This window comes from Sus scrofa, chromosome 4 (genome assembly GCF_000003025.6).
Source record: "Sus scrofa isolate TJ Tabasco breed Duroc chromosome 4, Sscrofa11.1, whole genome shotgun sequence".
Taxonomy (NCBI): domain Eukaryota; kingdom Metazoa; phylum Chordata; class Mammalia; order Artiodactyla; family Suidae; genus Sus; species Sus scrofa.
In genome coordinates this window covers 104,640,911-104,652,924 of record NC_010446.5, presented here as the reverse complement: position 1 = coordinate 104,652,924, position 12,014 = coordinate 104,640,911, and the positions used below count along the sequence as shown (strand labels likewise).

The 12,014-nt window shown below is 39.4% G+C and overlaps 1 protein-coding gene across 2 annotated transcripts in view; it reads left to right on the top strand.

Annotated features, from left to right (window-relative positions):
• Nucleotides 1,638-12,014, top strand: part of MAB21L3 (mab-21 like 3) — a 78,366-nt gene continuing 67,989 nt past the window's right edge. For both annotated transcript variants that reach the window (XM_013997245.2, XM_013997243.2), the window contains exon 1: nucleotides 1,638-2,056. The gene's annotated coding sequence lies outside the window, so the exon portion shown is untranslated. The remainder of the gene's footprint in view (nucleotides 2,057-12,014) is intronic.

Sequence of the window (12,014 nt, the reverse complement as noted above, 5' to 3'; positions counted from 1 at the left end):
CTGTTTGATGGTGGTGATGACGGCGATGGTGAGTACCGTCCACTGAGTACCTCGCGCCAGGTCACATGTGTATGCATTCCATAGTTATGTCTCACAATTCTCATGACAGTTCTTTCAGGTCGATGTATAATCCCTGCTCTGCTGATGAAAACAGTGAAATTAGGGGCATTGCATAACTTTCTCAAAGTCACAATTAGTGCTCGGTCTGGATCCCATTTTGTCTGATGCCAAAGCCTGGACATTTTGATTAGGCTCTTTCTGGAGGCAGAGCATTTGAAGGACTCTAATTAATTAATGATTCTCCCAGTATTTTAGAACTATTGAAATCTTCAACCCCCCACCCCCCGCAGAATTAAATCTGTAAAAGAATGCATTTGTCCATCAGAAATCGATTGAGATTTTTGATTCAGATTCATTAAGATACAGACGCCTCATTAATAGGCCAAATCCAGTTATGATCTCATGGAGAAGATGGAAAAATGTTCCATATCTCTGGAGTACCTTTTGGGGTTACTTTCATTATTCACTTTAGGGCAACTCTTAATCCACCATTCCACCAAATATTTTCAAGAAAAGTTCGCTGAGAACTTACTATGTACCAGGCATTGTTGGAGGCTTGGAGTTGCCAGAGATCAGGGAAGGGGGTTTAGCAAGATGTGAGCCTGCCCAGAGTCGTAAGGGGATTTAAGTACAACACGGATGGAAGTTCCTGGTGAAATGAGAGCCTCTGGGATCCAAGTTTGGGAAACTGGCTAGTGACAGAAATGGATTTTTCAACAAAAGAATTTCCCAAGGAGTGAGGTTTCCAGCTGAGACTTGAGAGTGTTTTCAAGGAAGTCTAAGTCACATAACTTCTAAGCCTCCCTCATCCTCTGCTTTTAATTACATCAATAATTAAAATTAACAGGCTAAAACCTGTTATCTCAGGAGAATAAGCTTGTCATTATCAGCAAAGGGACACATACTCATTTTCTCTTGCAAATACTCCTTCCCTTTATCAGATGAGCCATATTTCAAAGTCCAGTCCAAAGACCAGGCCTTCCCCACAGCCACCATTTTTTTTTTTTTCACATTCCTTGTTAAACTTCTTTATTTGTTACTTAATAACTTTTTTAGCTTTGGAGTAGTTCACAATATTCTCCAAAGGATAGTTTAAGTACCCTCTAAAGTCTTCACAGCATGAATTTAGTTTTAGAATCAGAGATTTTTTTTTTCTCTTTCTCATGTTCCTGTTCTTTACTATGAAATGTTAATAATACCATCTTTATTCTAAGTCCTTGTGCTGATTGCTAAGTAATGTGTATGTAAACCTCCAGTTGCCAAGTAGGAGGGCTTCAGTAATTTCCACTACCTAGAAATTGCCAAAGATTTTCTTTCTTTCTTCCTTTCTTTCTTTCCTTTCTTCCTTTCTTCCTTTCTTCCTTTCTTTCTTTCTCTTTTTAGGGCTGCACCGGAGGCATATGGAGGTTCCCAGGGTAGGGGTCTAATCGGAGCTGCAGCTGCCAGCCTGCGCCACAGCCACAGCAATGCCAGATCCGAGCTGCACCTGCAACCTACACCACAGCTCACGGCAACTTGGGATCCTTAACCCACTGAGTGAGGCCAGGGATGGAACCTGTGTCCTCATGGATCCTAGTCGGGTTCATTAACTGCTGAGCCATGAGAAGGGAACTCCAATACCCATAATTTTTAAAGGTTTTTTTTTTGTTTGTTTGTTTGTTTGTTTTTTTAATGTGAACTCTCCTAGTGCCATATTTTTATCCAGAAAATGGAATTGATATGGAATGTTTCACAAAAACACATTTTCAGTCTGCTCCAGTTTATGTGCCCCCTATTCATGTAATTGAAGAAATAAGACATTTATAAGACCACTTCCTTCTTCTTTATCGTCCTTGAAGCTCCCTCCCCCCTTTCCCCTCCCACTTTCCCGAGGAATCCTGGTTTGGGGAGGAGGCTGTAGGCTCCTGGTGGGAGGAGAGGAAGGACTATAAAATCCGTTTTCTCTCCCCCCTCGGACAACAGATCTTTCTTTCCCTTTTGGAACCAACTTGGAAGGGTAAGTGAGTTGGGGAGAGGTAGTTGATGGTGGGGTGGGGGGAGTCAGGAAAGGTGACTCCCCATTCTCCAGGCTGTAGGGGGAGAGGGTGATTCTTGAGACTTCCTTCTGGCTGTGGGTGTGCTCAGGAAGAGTGTGATCTGCCCAGAGCGTCATCTGTGTTTAATCATGGAAACCCAAGGAACGAACAGGAAGCAAATTCAATTCCACATTATGTAAACCACCCTTAAGGTTGATGGACAGGTCTCCTTGTTTTGAGGACAAACAAATATTACCAGGTTTCTATCTTAATTGCTCACATGGGTTCTACCCCTCGCCCTTTCCCCTTTCTGCTCTTAATACTCTCCCTGAGCAACCTCAGCGCCATCCACTCTGAATAGTGAATTTTATTATTTGTATATTACATCTTTTCCTGATTTTAAAAAGAGCAGTCTATTAATTGTTAGGGGAAAAAACAATGAAAAAAAGCTAACATGGAAAAAAAATTCGATGTACTCCCGCTACCCAGAGAAACCACTGTTTCTATTTTAACCTTTGCTCCATGTATGGACAGTGTTTGTGATCTGCTTTTTTCCATTTGTCAACAGTATCACAAACATTTTCCTGTTATGAAATATTCTTTTACTGTGTACTTTTTAAAGGCCGCAAAATCTTCCATCATATAGATGGGTTATAACTCGTGAGCCAGCGTCTAGTCATTTAGTTTCTGTCCATTTCTCCCTCTTATAAAAACGCACCCAGAGTTGGCCCATCCCTCCTGTTTCACTTAAATTTTAAGATGCAGACTCATTGGGTCAGGGGGCATGATTTTTTAAAATTTTGATGAAAATCGTCCTGTCCGTTTGCACTGCCATTGTTAACACATGAGGGCCATATTCCCCAGAGGCTCCTAAGCATTATCACCGTTTCCTAATATTTTGCTAAATTACCAACTTGGGGGCAGGGCGAGATGAAGGGAGTACCTCCTCATTCAATGTTCATGTTTTTGTAACTTAGAGATGAAATAGTGTTTACGTTTCTTAACCACTGGTATTTCCTCAATGGATTGTCTTCTTGGGTTTTCTGCTTATTTCTATATTGTGAAATTATGTTTTCTAATTTTGAAGGTTTGAGTTTTTATGTAGCTAAAGTTTTCAGGACCTTCAGCACATGTTCTTCATCTGTACACATTTAGATAAATGTTCATCCCTTTTTTTCTTCTGGTTCCTTTTGTGATTTATTTTTATATTGAACACCTTCATTTACTTGGAATTTATTTTGGAATATGAGGGGATATAGGGGCCTGGCTTTATTATTTTTTTCTCAATCTCTGCACATTTTTCTTTCTTCTCAGTCGTTCGTATTGTCCCCACAGATTAAAAATGCCATCTTTATCTCAGAGCCTGTAAGGATCCAGAGCTCACGCATGGTCAGGTTGTTTGGGCAGAAGAAGGGAAGTGGGTGGGAGGGATTGGGGCTTGAGAAGGCATTTAATAAGGAGACTTCCACTTTATAGGTAGATTGTGTCAAACACACGTTTTAAAAAAATCATCAGAAAAAAATGACATATTTTCATTCGTACAGTCTGGATGTATGGGCCTTAGAAGTGTTTTCTATATTTTTCTAGTGCTCTATAAAAAAATTTTACAAGAACTGTATATTCCCTGGAAGTTTAAAAAAACCACCAGTATGAGTTCCTGCTGTGGTACAGTGGATTAAGAATCTGACTGCAGTGGCTTGGGTCACTGTGGAGGTGCAGGTTCAATCCCTTGCCCTGGGCAGTGGGTTAAAGGATCCGGCATTGCCACAGCTGTGGTTCAAATCCAATCCCTGGCCCAGGAACTTCTATATGCCACAGGTGCAGCTGTTAAAAAAAAAAAAAATCTCTGGTAAATTGAGCCTGGCATCTTCTTAACAGTTTTTATCATTTCTTCTATAGGGGTTTCTCTTAAAATGTTCTGACTTCTTTTGGGTCAATTTTCCTCATTAATTTTTTTTTCTAGGATATCATCCACTTTTTTCAGATGTTGAATTCATTAGCATATGGTTTGGCAGAGTAATCTCTATCTATATCTTTCTGATCCTATTTTGTATATTGTAATTGTCTTCTTTTTTACTTGATGAGATTAGCTAAAGTGTCTGTGTTTCTCTTGCTTTTAATCATTTTTAAAGAATTTCCAAGCACTTAGAATTACTTTGTATATAATCATTATTTTTTGTTGTTGTTTTGCAATGGTCAAAAGATGCAGTAAGTATAATTTGTTTTAGAATATTTAAGATTCTCTGCCATGATTTTTCCACACTTTTTATGAGCACTTGATAAGACTGTTCTTGTCTCTATTTTATTTTTTGTATATTTGATCTACCAAGGACTGAAAGAGATGTCTTAAAACTTCCTACTAAAATTATGTTTTTGCCAAATTCTTTTTGTACTTCTAGTAGTTTATGCTTTATACGACTATTCTTAATGTTAGTAATGGTACATAACAATTCTTTTTTTTTTTTTTTTTTTTTGTCTTTTTGCTATTTCTTTGGGCCAAAATTTCTTTGGGCCACTCCCGCGGCATATGGAGGTTCCCAGGCTAGGGGTCGAATCGGAGCTGTAGCCACCGGCCTACGCCAGAAGCACAGCAACGCGGGATCCAAGCCGGGTCTGCAACCTACACCACAGCTCAGGGCAACGCCAGATTGTTAACCCACTGAGCAGGGGCAGGGACCGAACCCGAAACCTCATGGTTCCTAGTCGGATTCGTTAACCACTGCGCCACGACGGGAACTCTGGTACATAGCAATTCTTGATTGAGAAGTTCCTGTAGCAGCCCAGCTGCAACAAACCTGACTAGTAACCATGAGGTCGCAGGTTTGATCCCTGGCCTCGCTCAGTGGGTTAAGGATCTGGCATTGCTGTGAGCTGTGGTGTAGGTTGCAGACACATCTTGGATCTAGCCTGACTGTGTATGTGGCATAGGCCTGAGGCTACAGCTCCAATTAGACCCCTAGCCTGGGAACTTCCATATGCCGCAGGTGCGGCCCTAAAACACACACACACACAAAAAAAAAGATTCTTGATTGACTACTGCATCTTCATAATGCCTATTAAAAGTAGCAGAAAACTGAAATCATTGTGTTCCATATGAGAGTCTGTAAGGGAGTTTAACCAGTGATATTTGTGGTCATAATTGGTATTTTGGGTTCCTGTCATTTTATGTTTTTCTGGCTTGTATGTTTCCTTGCTAGATTATATATTTTCTGTCTTTTTCTATATGGATTGTATTTTACCATTTTAATCATTTTTAAGTGTACATTTCTGTAGCATTAAATAATTTGTATTGTTGTACCACCATCATCACCATCCATCTTGAGAACTTTGTTCCTCTTCCCAAACTGAAACCCTGTTCAGGAAACACTAAATTCCCATTTTTTCTTTCTCCAGCCCCTGGGGACCAATTTTCTACTTCCTGACTCTATGAATTTGAACCTTGTACAAGTGGAATTGTACAATATTCTTTTGTGACTGGCTTATTTCATGCGGTATAATATCTTCAAGATTCATCCATGACCTTTCAAAGGTCCTGTACTATTCCCTTGCATCTATATATCATATGTTGTTTATTTACTTATCTGGTGAGAGACACTTACATTGCTTCTATATTTTGACTGTTGTGAATAATACTGCCATGTACATGGGTGTGCGTATCTGTCCAGGTCCCTGCTTTGATTTCTTTTGAGTATGATGCCCAGAAGTAAAATTGCTATAGTAACTATCTTTTTAATTTTTTGAAGATTTGCCATTACCATTTTTCACAGCATCTATACTATTTTACATTCCCAGCAGAAGTGTACAAGGGTTCCAATTTCTCCACATCCTCACCAACATTTGTTACTTTCTAATTTTTTAAATTATAGCTGTCTTCACAGGGAACTATATTCAGTCGCTTGGCATAGACCATGAAGGATGATAACATAAGAAAAGGAGTGTGTGTGTGTGTGTGTGTGTGTGTGTGTGTATACTGCTGGATCACTTTGCTGTATAGCAGAAATTGAAACATGTAAATCAACTCTACTTTAATAAGAAATATAAAAAATAAAATACCCAGCCCCAGAAAAAAAATTATAGTTATCTTAATGGATGTGAAGTGGTACTTCACTGTGGTTTTGATTTGCCTTTCCCTCATTAGTGATATTGAGCATCTTTTCATGTATTGTTGGCTCTTTGGAGCTCTCCTTTAGAGAGGTGACTATTCAAGTCCTTTGCCCACTTTTCAATTGAGTTGTTTTGTTGTTGTTGAGTTGTAGAAGTTCTTTGTATATCCTGTATATCAATCCCCTGTCAGATAAGTGATTTGCAAATATTTTTTCTCATTATACATGTTATCTTTTTATTTCCTTGACCATGTTTTTTGATGCACAAGTTTTTAATTTTGAAGTAACCCAATGTCTTTTTACTTTTGTTGCCTAAGCTTTTGGTGTCATATCCAAGAAATTGTAACAACGCATGCTAATCTAATTCAGACTGATGCCAACTTAACTTGAATAGTATATAAAACATTTGCTCCTGTATGGTTCTATTCCTTATCCCCTCTTTGTGCTGTTATTGACATACAAATTCCATCTTTATACTTTGTGTGCCAATCAACACAGATTTATAATTATTGCTCTATGGAGTTGTCTTCCTAATCAGATAGAAAAAAACAGTTAAGAAAAATATATTTATTTATAATCTATTTTATATTTACCTGTGTAGCTACTAATGCTCCTTATTTTTTATGTAGATTCAAGCTACTGTCTACTATCCTTTCATTTTAGCTTTAAGGATTCCTTTTAATATTTTTTGTCAGGCCAGTTTGCTAGTGATAAATTCTTTAAGTTTTTGATTATCTGTATCTTAATTTCCTTGTTTTTGAAGGATATCATTGCTTAATACAGAATTCTTTTTTTATTACTCAGTGAATTTATTACATTTATAGATGTACAATGATCATCACAATCCAATTTTAGAGGATTTCCATCCCACACCCCCAGTGTATCTCCCCACTCCCCAAATTGTCTCATTTGGAAACCATAAGTTTTTCAAAGTCTGTGAGTCAGTATCTGTTCTGCAAGGAAGTTCAGTCTGTCCTTTTTTCAGATTCCACATGTCAGTGATAGCATTTGACACTGGCATTATCTGACCAATTTCACTTAGCATGATAATTTCTAGGTCCATCCATGTTGCTAAAAATGCCGTTATTTCGTGCCTTTTAATGGCTAAGTAATATTCCATTGTGTCTATGTACCACATCTTCTTGATCCTCTCCTCTGTTGATGGGTTGTTTCCATGTCTTGGCTATTGCAAATAGTGCTGCAATGAACATTGGAGTACATGTGTCTTTTCGAGTCATGGTTTTCTCTGGATAGATGCCCAGGAGTGGGATTGCTGGATCAAATGGTAATTCTATTTTTAGTTTTCTGAGGAATCTCCATACTGTTTTCCACAGTGGTTGCACCAATTTACAATCCCACCAACAGTGTAATAGGGTTCCTTTTTTCTCCACACCCTCTCCAGCACTGTTTGCAGACTTTTTGATGATGGCCATTCTGGCTGGTGTTAACATAGAATTCTTTGTTGACATTTTTTAGCACCTTGTTGTACATGTCATCCTGTTCCCTGGCCTCTGTGGCTTTTGATGAGGATTCAGCAGTTAATCATCTTGAGAACTCCTGTACATGATGAGTTACTTCTCTCTTGAGACTTTCAAAATTCTTTGTCTTTCCACAGTTTAATTATGATGTATCTAAGTGTGAATCTCTTGGGGGTTTTTCCTACTTGGAGTTTATTTGCCTTCTTGAATATATAGAATAATGCTTTTTCATCTAGTTAAAGAGTTCTCCAAATATTATTTTGCTTCCTTTTTCTCTTCTCTTCTTCTGGATTCCTATAAGATATTTGTTGGTATATTTGATTGTGTCCCACAGATCTCTGAGGCTCTGTGAATTTTTATTAATTCTTTTTTTTTCTTTCCATTCATCAGACTGGCTCCTCAAATTTGCTGAGTCTTCCTACTGAGATCTAATATTGATCTCCTAGCAAATTTTTCATTTTAGTTATTGTACATTACCACTCTAGAACTTTTATTTAATGCCTTCTCATAAATTGTATCTCTTTATTCGTATTCTCTATTTGATGAGAATTGTTTGCATACTTTCCTTTAGTTCTTTAGTCATGGTTTCCTTTGGTCCTTGTACATTTTTTTTTTTTTTTTTTTTGGTTGTTGTTGTTGTTGTTGTTGCTATTTCTTGGGCCGCTCCCGCGGCATATGGAGATTCCCAGGCTAGGGGTTGAATCGGAGCTGTAGCCACCAGCCTACGCCAGAGCCACAGCAACGCGGGATCCGAGCCGCGTCTGCAACCTACACCACAGCTCACGGCAACGCCGGATCGTTAACCCACTGAGCAAGGGCAGGGACCGAACCCGAAACCTCATGGTTCCTAGTCGGATTCGTTAACCACTGCGCCACGACGGGAACTCCCTTGTACATTTTTAAGATAGATGACTTAAAATCTTTGTCTAATAAATCCAATATCTAGGCTTTCTCAAAGACAGTTTCTGCTGATTGTTTTTTTCCTTGTGCATGTACCATTATTTCGTTTGTATGTCTCATGAGAATTTACGGCCTTCTCAGGTCTTTCCTGAGCATGTTTTTTAGCTCCGGAAATGTGAACAACCATATGTATAGGCATAGCCTTCTAGAGTCCCAGAAATATCTAGGAACTTTCCAAAGCCCCTATGAATATTTCATTCCCCAGCTCTTCCTTTTAGGCCCTTGGTTAGTCTGTTGCCTCAACTCGTATTCATCTCTTCTGGCAGGTCATGAAATTGAACAATTGACAATAATTGTTTCGATGAATGCCCTTAGGGAAAAGTCTGTTTATACTAGGATGGCCCTGAGTCAGTCAAAGATAGACAGCAAATGAGGTCTCCCAGGAAACTACTGGCCAGATCAAATAATCATAGTTCTCTGGGAAGGAGGTTTTGGAGGAACTCCACCCCTATTTTGCTTCCTTTGCTGGCTGCCAAACTGCTGATTTTCACAATGTGTACGGACTGTTCATTTTCAAGTCTGCTGTGGAGCTGGAGCGTGAAATATTGGAAATGTTAAAACACCACAAAGCTCTCTCTTCAGCTGTTTTTCTTAAATAAATGCTCTGCAGATTGCAGCAAGCCTTTAGTTAATTTCCCAGTTTCTGAAAAAGTTGACTTTGTCCATTTTTGCCAGCTTTCTTATTACTTTTATGGAGGAGAGAATTTTTGAAGGTCTTTCTATTGCCATTTTCACTGCCATCACTTGCCTCTTTTCTTTTCCTGAAATATCTTTCCCTCCCTGAACTCCCTCATGGAGTCCTTTTTATCTTTCAAAACTCAAGTCTAAATGTTTCTTCTTTGGTGAGGTTTTCAGCATGCCAGGCAACAGTGATCTTATTGCAATTAAGTGTCTGTGATTCTTGCATCATAAAAATGGGCCCTTTTTGCTTCCCTTTCAAGAGTTTGGAACTCTCAGTGTGGTGCCATGTTTAATGTAAAAAAAAAAAAGTATCCTCAGTGTTCTACAGCTTAACTTAAATGCACACAGCTGCCCTGAGAGATTTTACTTAAGGCTTTAAAGTAAAAAATACAAAAATCCACTTATCAAGAGATTAAAACCAACTTATTGATAGGCCTCCAAATGGCAGACAGATTTGTCAGGTATGTGTTCTTCTCTCTACCTTACATAGCAGTCTTGCTGGGAATGACTGGCTTTTACCCAACTCAGGGTTTCAAATGATATGAAGAATAATTACTATGCCCCCAGCTGGTGGAGAAAAGCTATTATAATTCCCCCATAATTATAGTCATAGATTGTTCTGTCTTTACCTGGGTCATCTCAATTAACCTGAAATATTTTGAAAAGATATTTTGGTTTAGGAAGCTTCTAGACTAGTTAATCAAGAGTTATGTTGGCATTCCCATCGTGGTTCTGTGGTAATGAACCCAATTAGTATCCATGAGGATGTGCGTTCAATCCCTGGCCTTGCTCAGTGGGTTAAGGAGCCGGCGTTGCCATGAGCTGTGGTGTAGGTCACAGATGCAGCTCGGATCCTACAGTGTTGCTGTGACTGTGGCATAGGCTGGCAGCTGCAGTTCTGGATTGGACCCCTAGCCTAGGAAATTCCATATGCCATGGCACAGCCCTGAAAAGAAAGAAAAAAGAGTTATGTTGATCTGTACTGGGCACCCAAGCTGACATACAAAGAACTGCAGAAGTGGTTGGTTGGCTTTATGCCATTTCTTTCATTTCCTTGTTGACAGAGTTTTTCATATAATCAATTGTTACTTAGTGTCATTGAGCATTGCCTTTTATCTTAGGTGATTTTAGCCTCATTTAATGATTGAGGTAGAGTTAGGCTGAGCTGGGAAGCTGAGGATTTGTGTAATCTTGCTCTTAATTGGGTATCGGAGAGGAAACTGGAATCTAATCATTTTGGGGGGGGGGCTAAAATCCCAGAAACCCTTGGATTTCTCTAGTGCTAATGATTGGCTGCTCGATGTGGTAATAAGGCAAGAATTTACTGAGAAACAGGATCATTATTGGAAATAAACCCACATGAGCTGAGGATAAAGGCTTACTCTTTACTTCTTGGTTATAGTATTCGGGCTGGTTATGAACGATGGGGGTTGTCATGGTGATAGGAGAGAATGCATTGGGAGGTGGCCGTGGAAGAGGATTTATCCTACATATCCTTTGTTAATAGGACTTTGTTATAGCCTTCCTCTGAATAGGCTTGTAATGCCGCGTTGCCTCTCTTGCTGCTAGAGTGTAAAATGAAGACAGTAAAAGTATCCTATGGTTCTGCAAATCAGACTTGTCTCTGTGTTTGCTCCATTATCCCATGAGCCCAAGGAGGCTTAAATACTGAGGCAGAGACTTGGTAGTAAGAAAAATGTTAGTGTTTATATGATAAGTTTAGTAACTGAAGCAAAAGGTAAGGGTTATTTCAATTGGGACCAGTCATTTGGCACTTTGTTCCACCAAGGTTATATATTTTTTTATGACTTATTCAATAATAAAGACTCCTTGATGTATAGGTATCAGACTTCATGCATTTGTTACTATTCTTTCTTGTTGTTACTGTTTTCTCTGGATGGATTAAGCTTGAGAATTGATAGAGCATCTGCTCAAAAAGCCGAATTTTATTTCTCAACTTTTTTTTTTTTTTTGTCTTTTGTCTTTTCTAGGGCCACACCCACAGCATATGGAGGTTCACAGGCTAGGGGTCTAATCAGAGGTGTAGCCGCTGGCCTACTCCAGAGCTACAGCAACGCAGGATCTGAGCTGTGTCTGAGACCTACACCACAGCTCATGGCAACACCGATCCTTAACCCAATGAGAGAGGCCAGGGATTGAACCCACAACCTCATGGTTCCTAGTCAGCTTCGTTAACCACTGAGCCACGATGGGAACTCCTATTTCTCAACATTGATTCTAAGATTATAGACTGCCATCAAGCTATGGCATTTGGTTCCCTTAATTATGTTTCGAGAACAAATATTGTGGTTTCTGAGTAGGGAAGCAGAGGAGTGGGGTCTGAATGAAGCCTCCAGCATGCACCCCGAGAGGCTTTGCCTTCCCATAGAAAGAATAGGGCTTTGTCCCCTTTGTAGCCTTTGTGGGCTTTCAAAGTTTCCCAAAGTCTTGCCGGGAAACATGAAAGAAAGATTTTACTCTAGTGGATTCCTAGTTTGGAGGCTAAGTCAAGAATCCTGTGTTCCCGGGACTCATTAGGAGATTCATTTGAAGAAAAAAAAATAACAGAATTGTGAGCATGACCTTCCCGTGGGCTTAGGATCGAAAGTCCTAGGTAAAGAGGGAAGGGAAAGCTGCCCCCAGCTTCTGGTGGAGGTGGAAAGAACAGATGCACATCCCAGAAAAATAAACTCTCCTGCCAGAAGACACCAGTGAAA